This window comes from Pleurodeles waltl, chromosome 3_1 (genome assembly GCF_031143425.1).
Source record: "Pleurodeles waltl isolate 20211129_DDA chromosome 3_1, aPleWal1.hap1.20221129, whole genome shotgun sequence".
Classification (NCBI taxonomy): Eukaryota; Metazoa; Chordata; class Amphibia; order Caudata; family Salamandridae; genus Pleurodeles; species Pleurodeles waltl.
The window spans coordinates 1456755197-1456771626 of NC_090440.1; the positions used below are offsets into that span (position 1 = coordinate 1456755197).

Below are 16430 nucleotides of genomic sequence, written 5' to 3' on the forward strand. Positions count from 1 at the left end.
ACACAAGTAAGCACTACTCAGTGACGAGCACACATGTGAAGGAAAGACGAGTGGGTAGTCAAAGCAGCTTGGGGGTATACAACGTGCCAAAAGTAACTCAGCTCAACACTATAATTTCAAGGAACGGTTGGAGACACCTAGCAGGATTTTGGGGAAAAAGCATGGGGTAGCTTAATGGCTCTATGGACGTATCAGGTTGCAAGGCATGTGTCCGGGGGGAGAGCGATGGGGTCAAATTCATGTGGTCGGGTGAAGGTGAACAGGATTGTTACAAGTTGTTTCCTATTATAGGTTATAAGGAAGGAGAGAGTCCAGTGTTGTAGCGAAGGGGGCAGGGCTCCCCGGAGTAAAAGTGGTGACACGACTTGGGCAGAATCACTCATGTAGCAAAGGGAAACAGGAAGAAATATAAAGGGCCGGGGGCAAGAACACAAGGTAAGTCTAAGCAATTGGGTGGAGCAATGCAATAACGGAGAGCACAGTAAAAAGAGGACAGTGGGGGCTGAGCTGTTTTCCCTCCTCTGGTAAACTATCTCCAATGAGACAGGTCCATCTGCTTTTACCAAAAATACCGGCACTTGCACACCATTAAAACTGATACCTTTCATTATGCTAATACCTATTTCATTTTAGGTCATCTGCAAAAGGGATGTGGATCAGACGAGTCCTGAGGATGGGGTCCACATGTCAGACAGACGGGCAGCATTGAATGCAAGAGGTTATTCGTTGAATGGAAGAATTGAGGTGCACCTATGGCGCTGGGGGGGGGGCCTTGCTGGTTGCGAAAGCTCCCAGCAAGGCATGGTGGTACTTACAATGTGATTCTAAAGAATGATGGCAAGTTGCTGGAGGGGAACAGGCCACAAACAGGTGACAGTCAGGACCCAGGGTGGTACTGGCACGCTACCACAATGGCCTTGTGAGTTGAACCGGAAGGAAACGATCAAGGACAGAGCCTGTGGCCCGGAAGAAGTTGGTGTAGAGGTGCCTAGGTCAACTGGCAAAGAAGGGTGGAAACGTTCACCCAGGATATCAATTCATTCTTGGGCTGGAAGCTGACGCTTTCCCTGATTGAAATGAATAGTGATACCGGAAGTAAAAGGTCACCCGGTGGGCGGGAAGCAGATGCTTACCTGAAAGAAGGTGTGGTGGTGCTGAAAGTGAAAGGTCACCCGGCTGGGTTGGAAGCAGACGCTTACCCAGAAGGAACTGAGTGGAGGCACTGGAAGTGAAAGGTCACCCGGTGATAGGGCACTTGGGTCAGACTGGCCAGGGCTGAATGTAGGGCACAGTGCTTGGGGTTGTGACAAGGAGGGCACAGGCTTGTTCCAGTTGGGGCTGGAAGCAGACACTTGCCCTGAATGCAAAGGAATGGTTTTCGGTTGGGGCTGGAAGCAGACGCTTGCCCTGAATGCAAAAATGAATGGCTACACACCCCAAGGTGAGAAGGCACCTGTGGCAGACTGGCCAGCACCAAATGTAGGGCACGGTGCTTCGGAGGCCCATGAAAAGAAGAGCAATAGCTCTTTGAAAAAATTGAAAATGGTGTTTGAAGGATCGCTTGTAAGTTAAAAATTGCCTAATAAACTTCAGCCTCAGTTCTTCCATAAAAGCTAAATTGGTGTGGTCTGAGTTTGGGATCCGGGTGGGCGACCGGGTGGGAGGTGCCACCGCTAAGGCTAAACTTGACTCATCACTGATAACACCATTGTAATGTGTAATTAAATCAATGCGAGTCCTGGATTCGTATAGATCAAACAAATGAATATGCTAGCAGTAAAAGTTTGAAATTGTTTTATAAAATGCCAGAAAGATATACGATTTAACATAATGTGTTAAATATGAGTGAACTGATTAATCTGCATAAATACAAGATAGCAGCAGCATCAACTATTGTCCAAATGATAAGATACCTTTATCACAAGATGTAGTAGAAGCCAACAAACTACATATGTAATAACATTTTAGCTTTAGTGGTCTAGGATGTACATGGATATTTAATAAACAGTATGTGCTCAATTAAAAAAACCTATGGAAAACACAGTTTACGGCACTAATTATTTATGCCAACCGAATCGTTTATTATCAATTAAGGAAACAGAATTTCTAATTATTTTAGTTTTTCTTAACGATAATACATTTTATTGTCTTGATCGCACACCCTTTCAACATCATCCTTGGTGTGAATATATATAAGGTGAGTGTGGTTTTTACATGGAATACCTTGACTGCCAGATAATTATTTATATGCAATTTAAAAATAGTTGTATATTGGCTGTATTCTAGTTCAAAATATATATACTCGACACACTTCAATGAATAAATAATAATGAAAAAAAAATTGTAGCAAGGATACACTTTCTTAAAAGTGATTGTAATGGACCTCTCAAGACATTAATAAACGCAGCCTTCATAAAAATAAAAAAACAATAATTACAAAGTGAAAGAAACGAAGGGCATTATATATTACGTGGGTAGTTTCAGTTCAGAAGATTTCATTTTTTAATGTCCTAAAACCCTTGGGTGGAATTGTGTCATTATAAAACTTCACTGTCAAGAAAAAAGTGTGAATCTTGGCACTCCTAACATTTTAAGTTAATTCAACCTCAGTTAATTCAAGCTTCGGGTTAAAAGCATAGAATAACTGTTGTTCAATGTTTCCTTGTGTTCACGAATCACAAAGATGGCAAATACAAGTAGAACACACACAACATGCTTTAAAATTGAGCAACCCTTAGCTTGGGTCGGTGTCTGAATCCAACATTTTTTGATCCACCCGCTGGGCACATAAGAAAGAACTTCAAACACGTGTTTTTGCATGGTGCACCACAAACTAGCACTGATTTGATAAAACTATAATGGCATTTTTCCTTCACTTTTCCTCTGCACCGTGATGGCTAAACATCAATAATAATCAAACTCTTGAACAATTTTTTCTATGTCAACATAATTCGGTAGATCTACACCCTAACTTGATGGCAGAATTCTTAAATAATAAAATTTCAAATGTATCATATGGAACATTTGTTCTCTCTTGAGAAACATAACGGCTGTGAAGTTTACAAACTGAGATGGCTATGGGGCTGATTACGTGCTTGACGGTCTGAGGACCACAATGTTGGCGGTGGGAGTCTGACCGCCAACAGCCTGGTGATGCTGACCACCGTATTACGAGTTTGGCGGTCGTAAAAACAGAAGACCGCCAGTGGTCCACCACACTGCCAGGCAGCACAGACTGCCATGGTCACCCGGAAGCACAAACAGGCTGGCAGAGCCCATGTTTCAGCTGGCCCCATTATGAGGTTGCACACTATCAATGTGACAGTGGCGGTCCAAGCCCCATGTAGAATCTAGGGGGAATAGACACAATAAAGGGAAACACTCACCTGCAGACAGCTACACACGTCTATAGCTGCCATGGAGCCTTTTGAAAACATAATGCCGCTGCTCCTGCTCACCGAAAGACAGCGTAATCAAAGCCATTGTGGACAACAGCAACCATAAGTACACACACCTACCTGTAACATTAACCCTTTAAAAACTGCCTGCTGCACCGGAAAAACACATCATGGGGTGGGGTACACCACGGGCAGCAGCTACATGTTTCATACAACACACACTCACTGACATACATCAACACGGACACCTACACACACACAATACGTACACTTTGGCCAGCACACACACACTACACAGGAACACTACACAATTACACACGGCCACACTGCTCAGGCACTGGGACACTGAAGGCCACACAACATTCTCACACACAGCAACAACAACACAATTAATGCACATATCTAAATAACATACACACACTCACAGCCAACACTGGCCAGGGACTGTCCACACATACAACACACATATCCATCAACGTGCCAATGGAACACATACAACACCACCATGAAACAACCCTGCAATGGACACACACATCACGCACATCACACCACAATGGAAGCACAATGGCATGCACAATACACAGAGAGACAAATAGACAAAACAGACAATGCCCATCTCGTCAACAAAACCTGTACAGCAGGGATGGGAGCATCAGTACCATACATGGAAGGAGGCTACACTGAGACACATATCACATTGAACAGGGCCCTCAAACCAGAAGTGCACAGGAAATGGCCCTACATGGGTCTCAGGGACAAGCAATACCCAATACCAAAAGCAATTGTCATGCACAGCTACACAATGGGGAAGGGCAAGTCTACAAAGCACACACAACTCCCACTCCATGGGACATACCCCTACTCGAACCAGCTGCAAGGGACACACCCCTAAATGGACACATGCTCACTCAAATGCAAAGCAACCTAGCACAACTGAACACACCCCATGTCTGCACTGACAAAACTCAAGATGATACTCATCACATGTATACAAAAGCCATTTCAGGGGGACAAGCATAACACCATACATGTCGACATCGCACAACACAAAAAGAAATACTTACCATGACAAACACTACACAATACCATGACATCACATTGCTTCTACACACACATACCCATCACACAAAAGACGTCCTTCCCTTGGGGGCCAACAGCACATCACACAAACTCCAATACTACGAACAACACCACATGGAGCAGCAAGCAGGCACAAGCACACACAACTACAGGCACACAACCAAAGTCACTCAGGAACAACAGAAAACTAGGAAAGGAATTGCAGGACAAAGGTATACCTAACAAACCAACCACTGATTGGGTTTATTAAATGACCAGTTCATAATTCCAAGGCCATAGGCCAGTCCATTTCGAGTACCCAAATGGCACAGTGTTTGGCCCCTACTTGACTCCTGACTGCCATGTAACCTCCACAGGAAGGGACATCAAAGGGGCACTCAGGCACCTCAGCGATTATCCGGGAGGGGGGTTGGGGTGGGTTTGGCATTGGGCTTGGGATGGGGTATCCTTCTTGGGAGGGGTGGGCTTATTCTTGGTGGGGGAGAGGCATGGGTGCTTGTAGGGGGGCAGGGGAGGCATTGGAGGTGGAAGGGATGGCCTTGGAGAGGGTTGTGGTCCTTTTGTGTGTGGTACATGGTGGGGGGACAGGGATGCCGTCAAGCTCACACAAGAAAAGATTCTTTGATACATGAGAATCAGAAGGGGGTTGGGATTTGGAGGTTGACAGAGTGGTTGTCTGACGTGTAGTAGTGGATGTTTTGGGTGTACACTTGGGGGAGGTATGCTTGTGTGTGGTGGGTATCTGTTGGGTCAGTGAGTGAGGGGTGTCTTGGGCTGAGGGGGGATGGAGGTGCTGAGGGATGCCTTGGTAGGTGGATGTCTGTTGGGGTGGTGTTTGCAGGTATGGTGGATGTGGTGCATGTAGGTGTATCAGTAGTGTGGTGCCTGTAGGTGTGGTGACTGGGGTGGATGTCTGAGGGTCTGCTGGGGTGGTGCCTGCAGGTAGGATGGGTGTGGTGGCTGTATCAATGACTGTTGATGTGGTTGTGTAGGTATGCAAGATGTCATGAATGTGATGCTGGGAGTAAGGGGGTGTCAGGGTAAGGCATGACTGTTGCTGTGTCTGTGGGTGGGTGTTGTTTGTATGTGCCGGTGTGTCTTGTGGTGCTTGTGTTTGTGTGCACTACTTTTGTCTGTTGAGGTGGATACATGAGAGTCTCTCTGTGTGCTTTGGCTAGGTCGGGAAAGGGGGGATTTGGACTGGGAAGAGGAAGGTGGAGGGCGGACGGAAGACAAGGGGTGACTGGCTGCCGTCATTGTGGAGATGAGAGCCTGAAAAGACCTCTGTAGGCCAGCCAGTGCACTGTGAATGCTCTGCAGGAGCGCATTGGTCTGCTTGACTTGGGTTGCCAGTTCCTGGCTGGCGTTCATGATGGTGGACTGACCCACAGAGATGGACCTTAGGAAGACAACAGCCTCTTCACTGAGGGCTGCAGGGTTAACAGGGGCTGGGGCAGAGTTGCCTGTGGCAAAGGAGATGCCCACCTTCTTCGTTGAGCAGGCACGACCGACTGGGCAGGGAGCAACAGGGAGGGCGCAATAGAACAGAGAGTGGCGGACAAAGATGGTGCCTTGGGGGGTCCCAGATGGGTCCCCCACCACTAGAGAGTGACCACTGGAGGAGGAATCTGAGGATGTCGATGCAGATCCGGTCTCCCTGTGGCACTCCCTTCCACCTCCAGGCCTCTGGGTCCCTCTGTCAGTGGTGTCTTGACCCCAGGTCCTGTGGCCAGATGCTTCCCCTCTTGGCTTGGCCCCGTCTTCTTTGCCTGCCTGTGCTGATGCTGCCAAAAAAAGAGGAACAGGGTCACAACATGGACATGAAAATACGCCAATCACACCTCTGAGAGACAAACCATACCATCATGTCAAGTAGCCCCCGCAAAAAGTGCCAACTAAGTGGCCTAATCATGCACCAATACAAAACCATGTATGCCATCTGGAAGTACAAAAGGTGCACATGAGAAAATCAGGCTCTCAGACAACTACAATAGCATGGATGAAGTCTAGCAACCACACTATCCGTACCACAACTAGGTGATCACTCCACCCTCAAACCTGTGCCACATGGAGCAGACCCCAGTGACCCAGTAGCCAACAACTGGATCTTAGTGTAAGCTACCCTACCAATTACACAGACACAAGCCTATGCACACATCTAATTTGCACTGATGTAATGTACTAACAATAACAGATGTTTCTAAGGAAATGCAGAAAACACTGGTACAAATGTGCTATATCTGGAGTAGCTGACATGGAAATATCCATGTCACTATGGACACATCACAACAATGTACAGCTCCACAAGTGACACCTGCCAAAAATGAGTCAAGGAGGTAGTAGCAAGGTCACTCGGACATGCCCCACATGTGGTGTTGCAAGGAACAATGAAGCCAGGTCCTAAATGTCATGGAGAAATGTCTCCAGAATACACACAACAATGAATCTGTAAGGCCCAGGATAGCCACCACCAATGTCTGACACCCATCAGAATGACGTCATCTGAGTGTGTTTGTAGTAGACAACCGTACCGCACAAGAAAGAGAGATACAGACCTTGCAATCACTAACAGAACGATCCCAACTTGTTGTCCAATGAGAAGCAACATCACTACCCACATCTCCGATTTGGCAAGCATGGCCTCTGTCTGCAGATGAATTCCTGACCCCAAACATGTGATGCAAACATCATTACAATTCAATCCACAATGCATCCCAGCAGTCAGGGCACAATGCCTAATCATTACACAGGGGCAGTGCACCGCCAAACATGATTCCACATCAGGGTATATATGAACATGAAGTGGATCGACACTCTGGCCCTACCTGTCATGTCCCTCATAGCTACTGCAGTTTTACATGACTCATGACATACTATGAGGCATGAATGTATATGTCACATGACATATGATAGTGACACACTCCTGTCAGCACCACAAGAAATGGCCAACCATTGTAGATGTAGCATTACAACATTAGTACTCCATGCACATATCCCATCCACATGGCTAGCACATGCCTAAAACAAGGGCAAAGACATGTATCCTACTGGGAATGGAGCATATGCACACATGTAGGCACAAGAAATGATGGCTTCAGTGATGACACATCATTCATGACAATGCACATTCCTCCCTTACCAAGGGAAAGTAGTTTGCTACAGCAGCCAACTATTAGCTGTGTAAGTCATGTCACGTATGGTGGACACCTACGCATCATAGACTGCAGTGAGGCGCCAGCACCCATCATACATATGAGATAACTGGCTCTTGGGTGGCAGAATTCATCCTACACGTATCCCTAGACACATGGCAGAGTAGAGTGACCCACATCCTACTTACCTTTGGCCTGTAACATTTGGGAGGAGTGATCTGTTGATGAAAACTAACACCCACCAGAGGAAGTAACCCAGAATATTTGTACATTAAACACAGCCATACGTACTCCCTGCTGAGCAAATAGATTGAGGATTCCCCATAGGTTTGTCCTAGGTTCAAAAGGCAGAGCACACCAGTTGGAAACACATGGCCTGTCCACACAAATTAGCTCACAAATGATCTGTGACACATGACACATCCCTCATTGTCCGGGGGAACAGTCAGTCCCTCACTCAAGCACCTGGGAAAAGGGTAAGCAGGAATTTGCCTTGTACTCACCCCCTTATGGCTGCTCTGCTACCCTGAAATGCCCATCCAACTCCGAGTAGGCCACCTCCAAAATGTGGACCATTAGGACGGTCATTGTCAAACGGGCATTCTGTCCGTGTTAGGAGGACAGCTTCAGCTGGCCCTCTGCAATCTTCAGGGCCCAGCGTCTCAGGTCCTCCCACCTCTTCCGACAGTGGGCTCTCCGCCCGTTGTGGACCCCCATGGTCCACACCTTCTTGGCGATGGCTCTCCATATCCCCTTCTTCTGATGGGCGTTGACATGCATGAAAGCAAAAGACAAGACCAGAAATTATGTCCACATGTCCTGTACAAAATGGCTGAGTCACATACATGTCAGTGTGCCAATCTAAGAACAACCTGTTTTGACCATCCTGCCTACCTGTGGCACATAGCAGTCATTGGACACAGGTACATGACTACATACACTCCCCAATAGGCTGCCCTACACACTACATAGCTCTGGCCCTGCAGTGACTAGGAAGGCCAACTGTGACTTTTGTGGGACATGAGTTAGCAACCTGACATTGATCAGAAACACTCAGCCAAGAATGCACACAAACCTCCACTACCTCTGAATACCACCCGCTGAATACAGTCCCTACAGACCACAGCCAGCCTACAAACTACCCCATTGCACTTAGTTCACAATGAAGGGAGGGACATGTTGTGCACACAAAGAGTCAAGCCTGTCCATTCGTGGACATGTGCAGAGAAAGAAGCAGTCAACATCACAAAACACACTTCCACATATGTGTCCCCTAAACCTAGAGTACCTTCTGAAAAACATGGGCATGCATTGTCCATGTCCCTCTATATGCCCAAACAACAGAGTCACATATCATGGATCATCAGTGAACAAAACACTGTTTGCATTAATGTAATGACCAAAATGCAAGGACCTTGCACACAACACATTTTTGCTGGATGAAAGAGACAACATGGCTGTGGGACCAAGGGAGCTGTCAAGTCTATGTAACATACATTGTCAAAGGTGATAAGAGCACATCAGTCACAAATCACCAGCCTGCTCCTAGTGCCATTTTCATTCTAATTAGTGGACTGAGGCTCAAGAAGCTGCATATTGACCCTGAGGCATGATTTGTCATCATAACATGCTGTATAGGGAAACTGGGTGTGGGCACAGTGTCACACTTGCATAGCAAAAGGGAATCCATACCAGCCTAGATTTCGATTGCTACTGTGAAAAACAATAGACAGGCCCCACTCTCTGCAGGCTGAGCAGACAGACCTACATGAAACACCATATCCAACACTTACATGCATAACAGTACATCATGTAGCCTACAGCCAATAGCCATGTGGTGTCTATGTGCAGAGCTGAGGGGCATAGTGAGTCACTACCTGGCTTCCGAACAACAGTCCAACAAGGCCAGATGTGACCTGAGATTACTATGCCAACATAGACAGAGCTAAACTTACAAACAACCAACACATACAACATGCATTCACCCCTCCTGCTGTCATGCAATCACGTGACCACTCATTGATAACATCTTCTGGCAAGGGTTGCCTGGGATGGCTCTTTTGACACCTCACCTAGTCATGTGCATCCAACACAAGTTGGATCAGGGAACACTAAATACACACTCACCACATTGTCTCAGGACTCAATAACTGTCACTTGATACAGAAACATTCCCATTGACTCACCCATTGATGGACACTGAGAGCACCTACAGGGCTTTGACTCCACATTCTGTCAAACTCGGCCAAACTCTAGGCTATCTAAAGGTAAGATATGTTGAAGTACTGAGAAAAGTGTGCACATGGGGCACTTACCTCTGGTGCACCATTGAGTTCATACAGGGGTAGGACTTCCTCCACGGGCCTCTCCAGCTCTTCCAGCGGGAAGGCAGGGACCCTATCACTTGTTGGATGTGTCATAATTACTCCCAGAGCCGGTACACAGCAGCTCAGTTAGTGGAGGTCTTGCCACTTCCGCGACCGTCACTGCCGGCAGATGCAGCCATTGGCCCAGGACATCCACAGGCAGCAATGTTAACCTATAGCTGTGTCTGCTGCAGTAACATCTGCCTACAGCCATGACGACTTCCTCGGGCTGTCGCAGGCGGTTTCTAATGTCCATTGTAGTAGGTCAGGAATCGACCATTTTAGAGGCATCAATGCTATTAATAGTTGTAGGAGGCTGGACTGGCTTGTAGTGAGTACCAAGGGGTACTTGCACCTTGCACCAGGCCCAGTTATCCCTTATTAGTGTATAGGGTGTCTAGCAGCATAGGCTGATAGATAATGGTAGCTTAGCAGAGCAGCTTAGGCTGAACTAGGAGACGAGTGAAGCTCCTACAGTACCACCTAGTGTCATATGCACAATATCATAAGAAAACACAATACACAGTTATACTAAAAATAAAGGTACTTTATTTTTATGACAATATGCCAAAGTATCTCAGAGTGTACCCTCAGTGAGAGGATAGGAAATATACACAAGATATATATACACAATACCAAAATATGCAGTAATAGTCTTAGAAAACAGTGCAAGCAATGTATAGTTACAATAGGATGCAATGGGGACACATAGGGATAGGGGCAACACAAACCATATACTCCAAAAGTGGAATGCGAACCACGAATGGACCCCAAACCTATGTGACCTTGTAGAGGGTCGCTGGGACTATTAGAAAATAGTTAGGGTTAGAAAAATAGCCCACCCCAAGACCCTGAAAAGTGAGTGCAAAGTGCACTAAAGTTCCCCAAAGGACATAGAAGTCCTGATAGGGGAATTCTGCAGGAAAGACACAAACCAGCAATGCAACAACGATGGATTTCCAGTCAAGGGTACCTGTGGAACAAGGGGGCCACGTCCAAAAGTCACAAGCAAGTCGGAGATGGGCAGATGGCCAGGAAATGCCAGCTGCGGGTGCAAAGAAGCTGCTACTTGACTGTAGAAGCTTAGGTTTCTGCAGGAACGACAAGGGCTAGAGACTTCCCCTTTGGAGGACGGATCCCTCACGCCGTGGAGAGTCGTGCAGAAGTGTTTTCCCGCCGAAAGACCGCCAACAAGCCTTGCTAGCTTCAAATCGTGCGGTAAGGGTTTTTGGACGTTGCTGTGGCCCAGGAGGGACCAGGATGTCGCAAATTGCGTCAGGAGACAGAGGGGACATCGAGCAAGACAAGGAGCCCTCTCAGCAGCAGGTAGCACCCGGAGAAGTGCCAGAAACAGGCACTACGAGGATGCGTGAAACGGTGCTCACCCGAAGTCGCACAAAGGAGTCCCACGTTGCCGGAGAACAACTTAGGAGGTCGTGCAATGCAGGTTAGAGTGCCGTGGACCCAGGCTGGACTGTGTACAAAGGATTTCCGCCGGAAGTGCACGGAGGCCGGAGTAGCTGCAAAAGTCGCGGTTCCCAGCAATGCAGTCTGGCGTGGGGAGGCAAGGACTTACCTCCACCAAACTTGGACTGAAGAGTCACTGGACTGTGGGAGTCACTTGGACAGAGTTGCTGGATTCGAGGGACCTCGCTCGTCGTGCTGAGAGGAGACCCAAGGGACCGGTAATGCAGCTTTTTGGTGCCTGCGGTTGCAGGGGGACGATTCCGTCGACCCACAGGAGATTTCTTCGGAGCTTCTAGTGCAGAGAGGAGGCAGACTACCCCCACAGCATGCACCACCAGGAAAACAGTCGAGAAGGCGGCAGGATCAGCGTTACAGAGTTGCAGTAGTCGTCTTTGCTACTATGTTGCAGTTTTGCAGGCTTCCAGCACGGTCAGCAGTCGATTCCTTGGCAGAAGGTGAAGAGAGAGATGCAGAGGAACTCGGATGAGCTCTTGCATTCGTTATCTAAAGTTTCCCCAGAGACAGAGACCCTAAATAGCCAGAAAAGAGGGTTTGGCTACCTAGGAGAGAGGATAGGCTAGCAACGCCTGAAGGAGCCTATCAGAAGGAGTCTCTGACGTCACCTGGTGACACTGGTCACTCAGAGCAGTCCAGTGTGCCAGCAGCACCTCTGTTTCCAAGATGGCAGAGGTCTGGAGCACACTGGAGGAGCTCTGGACACCTCCCAGGGGAGGTGCAGGTCAGGGGAGTGGTCACTCCCCTTTCCTTTGTCCAGTTTCGTGCCAGAGCAGGGCTAAGGGGTCCCTGAACCGGTGTAGACTGGTTTATGCAGAAATGGGCACCAAATGTGCCCATGAAAGCATTTCCAGAGGCTGGGGGAGGCTACTCCTCCCCTGCCTTCACACCATTTTCCAAAGGGAGAGGATGTAACACCCTCTCTCAGAGGAAGTCCTTTGTTCTGCCATCCTGGGCCAGGCCTGGCTGGACCCCAGGAGGGCAGAAGCCTGTCTGAGGGGTTGGCAGCAGCAGCAGCTGCAGTGAAACCCCAGGAAAGGCAGTTTGGCAGTACCAGGGTCTGTGCTACAGACCACTGGGATCATGGGATTGTGCCAACTATGCCAGGATGGCATAGAGGGGGCAATTCCATGATCATAGACATGTTACATGGCCATATTCGGAGTTACCATTGTGAAGCTACATATAGGTAGTGACCTATATGTAGTGCACGCGTGTAATGGTGTCCCCGCACTCACAAAGTCCGGGGAATTGGCCCTGAACAATGTGGGGGCACCTTGGCTAGTGCCAGGGTGCCCTCACACTAAGTAACTTTGCACCTAACCTTTACCAGGTAAAGGTTAGACATATAGGTGACTTATAAGTTACTTAAGTGCAGTGTAAAATGGCTGTGAAATAACGTGGACGTTATTTCACTCAGGCTGCAGTGGCAGGCCTGTGTAAGAATTGTCAGAGCTCCCTATGGGTGGCAAAAGAAATGCTGCAGCCCATAGGGATCTCCTGGAACCCCAATACCCTGGGTACCTCAGTACCATATACTAGGGAATTATAAGGGTGTTCCAGTAAGCCAATGTTAATTGGTAAAATTGGTCACTAGCCTGTTAGTGACAATTTGTAAAGAGAGAGCATAACCACTGAGGTTCTGGTTAGCAGAGCCTCAGTGAGACAGTTAGGCATCACACAGGGAACACATACCTATAGGTCACAAACTTATGAGCACTGGGGTCCTGACTAGCAGGGTCCCAGTGACACATAACAAACATACTGAAAACATAGGGTTTTCACTATGAGCACTGGGCCCTGGCAAGCAGGATACCAGTGAGACAGTGAAAACACCCTGACATACACTCACAAACAGGCCCAAAGTGGGGGTAACAAGGCTAAAAAGAGGCTACTTTCTCACAATAGTTATTTTTGATGATTCACAATTCCAAATATGTTGTTCAGGCGATTCATGAGTGCTGACCTTGTCCTGTCATGTAGGTCAATCGATTTTGTCATCATATTGGTACAACATCAAGCACATATGACAACATAACTAGGGGCACAGCCTCCACCCACTCCTCCATGGGCAATTTATGATTTGGGGCATTGAATCACAGTCCGAGTGGTAAGTTACATGCACATATTATTGCTGTCCAGATAGATGGCATGTACACATATGTAGTAAAGCAAGGGGGAAACGTGTCACTTGTGTGTAATTGTGAGTGGTGATGTGTACTGCGTATTATGTCCTCTGCTACTCACATGCCATGTCACTGTTCGTAAATTACATGTATTATGTATCTTGCAAGGGACACATTGAATGACGGCTATACTCTACTTTTGTCCCACATAGTTATCCTGGGAGGGGAAGGATCAGACAACCTCCTGTGTACCGTCCACTGTCAGATCTTCAGGCCATGGAAGACAGACATATCATCCAGATCTATTGCCTGGATATGAAGACAATTGTGGAACTTTGGCGTTAGTTGGAGCCAGATCTGATGTCAGCCATCAGTCATTCAAATAGCATACCAACCATCACTCAAGTCATTGCAGTGTCGGTTGCAGTTCCTGGCCACAGGTTCCTTCTAAAAGACAGTGGCCCTATCTGCTGGGATGTCCCAGCCCATGTTTAGTCTGGTCTTGAAGGATGTACTCTCAGCAATGTTGAAACACCTGGACAGTTACATCCGGTTTCCTTAATGTGAGTTTTTTGCACATGTGAAGGCTTACTTCTATGTTTTGGCACACATCCCACATGTGGTGGGAGCCATTGATGGTACACATGTAGCCTTGGTTCCACTGTATGGCAATGAACAAGTCTATCAGAACAGGAAGAACTTCCATTCCATCAATGTCCAAGTTTGTTTGGTGGACCTCTACGTTTCCCAGGTCTGTGTCCGTTATCTGGGTTCAGTCAATGATGCCTTCATCATGAGGAACAGTGCTATTCCACAGCCAATGACACAAATGTTCCCAGAAATGGCCTGGCTGGTTGGTAAGTCACATATGTCATGTGTGTTTGTATTCTATGTCTGCTGCTAGTGAGACAATGCTTGGGACTCATGGTTGCACAAATATTGCATTCCCTTACAGGGGACTCCGCATACCCAAACACTCCATAGTTGTTGACACCGGTGAGGAACCCAAATACACCAGGGTAAGTCTGCTTCAACAAGGCTCATGGAAGGACACGGCATGTCATGGAGTGGGCTTTTGGGTTCCTGAAATCCATATTTCGTAGCATTGGCAGGACTGGTGGAGCCCTTCTGTGCTCACCCAGAAAAGTGTGTAAGATCATTGTGGCCTGCTGTATGCTCTACAACATTGCCCTGAGGATAGACATCCCATTTATTCCAGATGAGGGGGAGCTGGAAGTGCAACCGGGTGGGCCTCCTGAAATGCCAAGTGAGGATGGCAGTGATGAGGATGAAGGTGGAGACATGTGGGCAGATCTCATCAATCACTACTTCACTTGAGTGTAAGTATGTGATGTTATGTAAATACTGTGACTGTATGGGGGACAGTAGGGGTCCGGGGGTGTTGAAAGGGTATCTCTATTTTCAAGAGACAGGGCATCTCATGCTAAGCATCATACAGCCAAGGTTTGCTGGCTGAATTAGACTTGAAAATGTGGCTCTCTTGTTGATCTTCTTTGTTTGGGTCAGTCACATTGCACTGTCAGTCGATCAACTAAAGTTTTAAATGAAGTTTAGGTCTTATATATGCCATTTACCTGCCTAAACTCCTTGTATATCATTATTTATTTCAACTTCCTTTTCCATGCCATCATTATGAGGGCATTTCAGAGTTGTTCTATGGCAGGTAGCTGTTGCTGGTCTGACATGTGAAGTGGACATGGATTGATCCAGGTAATGTTGGACACAGATTTGGGATGCACGAATCCTATGCCCAAGCTGCCTCGACAGTGGGTTGGCAGGACTCTGAGATACACCATAGACTTGTCAGCTGTGGTGTGTTGGCCCAATGGTCTCATGTGTGTGATCATGTGGCCTTGTAACATGTCATCCTGTGCAATCCATGCCTTCTACCTTCACACTGTGTTGACATTGATTCTATATGATCTGTTAGTGACATTGCAGGCCAGTGTGCTCATTCCACACCAATGACACAGGTTTGTGACATTCCAACAGATGCTTGCTCATTGTAATGGGAAAGACTGAGGCTCAGGGTATGTAGTATTGCCCTCTGTCTATGCCATGGCATATGTTAAGTTGGCAGACCTGGTTTTGGTATGTGAAAAAGGTCAAACTGGTGACAAAATCACACACTCTGTTAGCCTAATCTACAGTCAAGGTCTGACAAAGCCCTTTCTTGTGTGGTCTGGGGGACGGTATATTTGGGATATCTGACCTTACTCAAAATGGCTAAGATGTTCTTGGCTATGATTGTCCAGACATTTTAACAGCCTATGTGCCATACAGTACAATAAAACATTTGGTGTGACCATACACTTGTGACATTGTGTTGCTGGTCATCCTCAGCATGACACTACCTGAGAGATTTCCCTTTATCTATTACCGTCTTATGTCTTACTCATGTGCTTCACACGTGATTCGCATTCAACATTTCAGACAGTTAAAAAATAGAGGTAATAGGCAGTGTTTTAGTGATGGGTGTGTTTATTTACATTACTACAGAAATCAATAGTGATACTGGAATTAAAAGAAAAGTAAGGTGAAGAGATCAGTCATGGTAGATGCAGTCGATAAAGAGGATGCTACAACATTTAGGTGGTCATTCCAACCCTGGCGGTCATGGACCGCCAGGGCCGGGGACCGCGGATGCACCACCAACAGGCTGGCGGTGCATCCCAGGGCATTCTGACCGCGGCGGTACAGCCGCGGTCAGAAACGGAAAACCGGCGGTGTCCCGCCGGTTTTCCGCTGCCCTGAGGAATCCTCCATGGCGGCGCTGCAGGCAGCGCCGCCATGGGGATTCCGACC

The 16430-nt window shown here is 47.4% G+C and overlaps 1 long non-coding RNA gene across 1 annotated transcript in view; it reads left to right on the forward strand.

Moving 5' to 3' along the window:
• The window catches only part of LOC138283372 (uncharacterized), a 100060-nt gene extending 98442 nt beyond the window's left edge, over positions 1 to 1618 (forward strand). The window contains exon 3 of the long non-coding RNA XR_011201220.1: positions 634 to 1618. This is a non-coding gene — a long non-coding RNA (uncharacterized lncRNA). The remainder of the gene's footprint in view (positions 1 to 633) is intronic.
• Positions 1619 to 16430: the final 14812 nt, after the last annotated feature.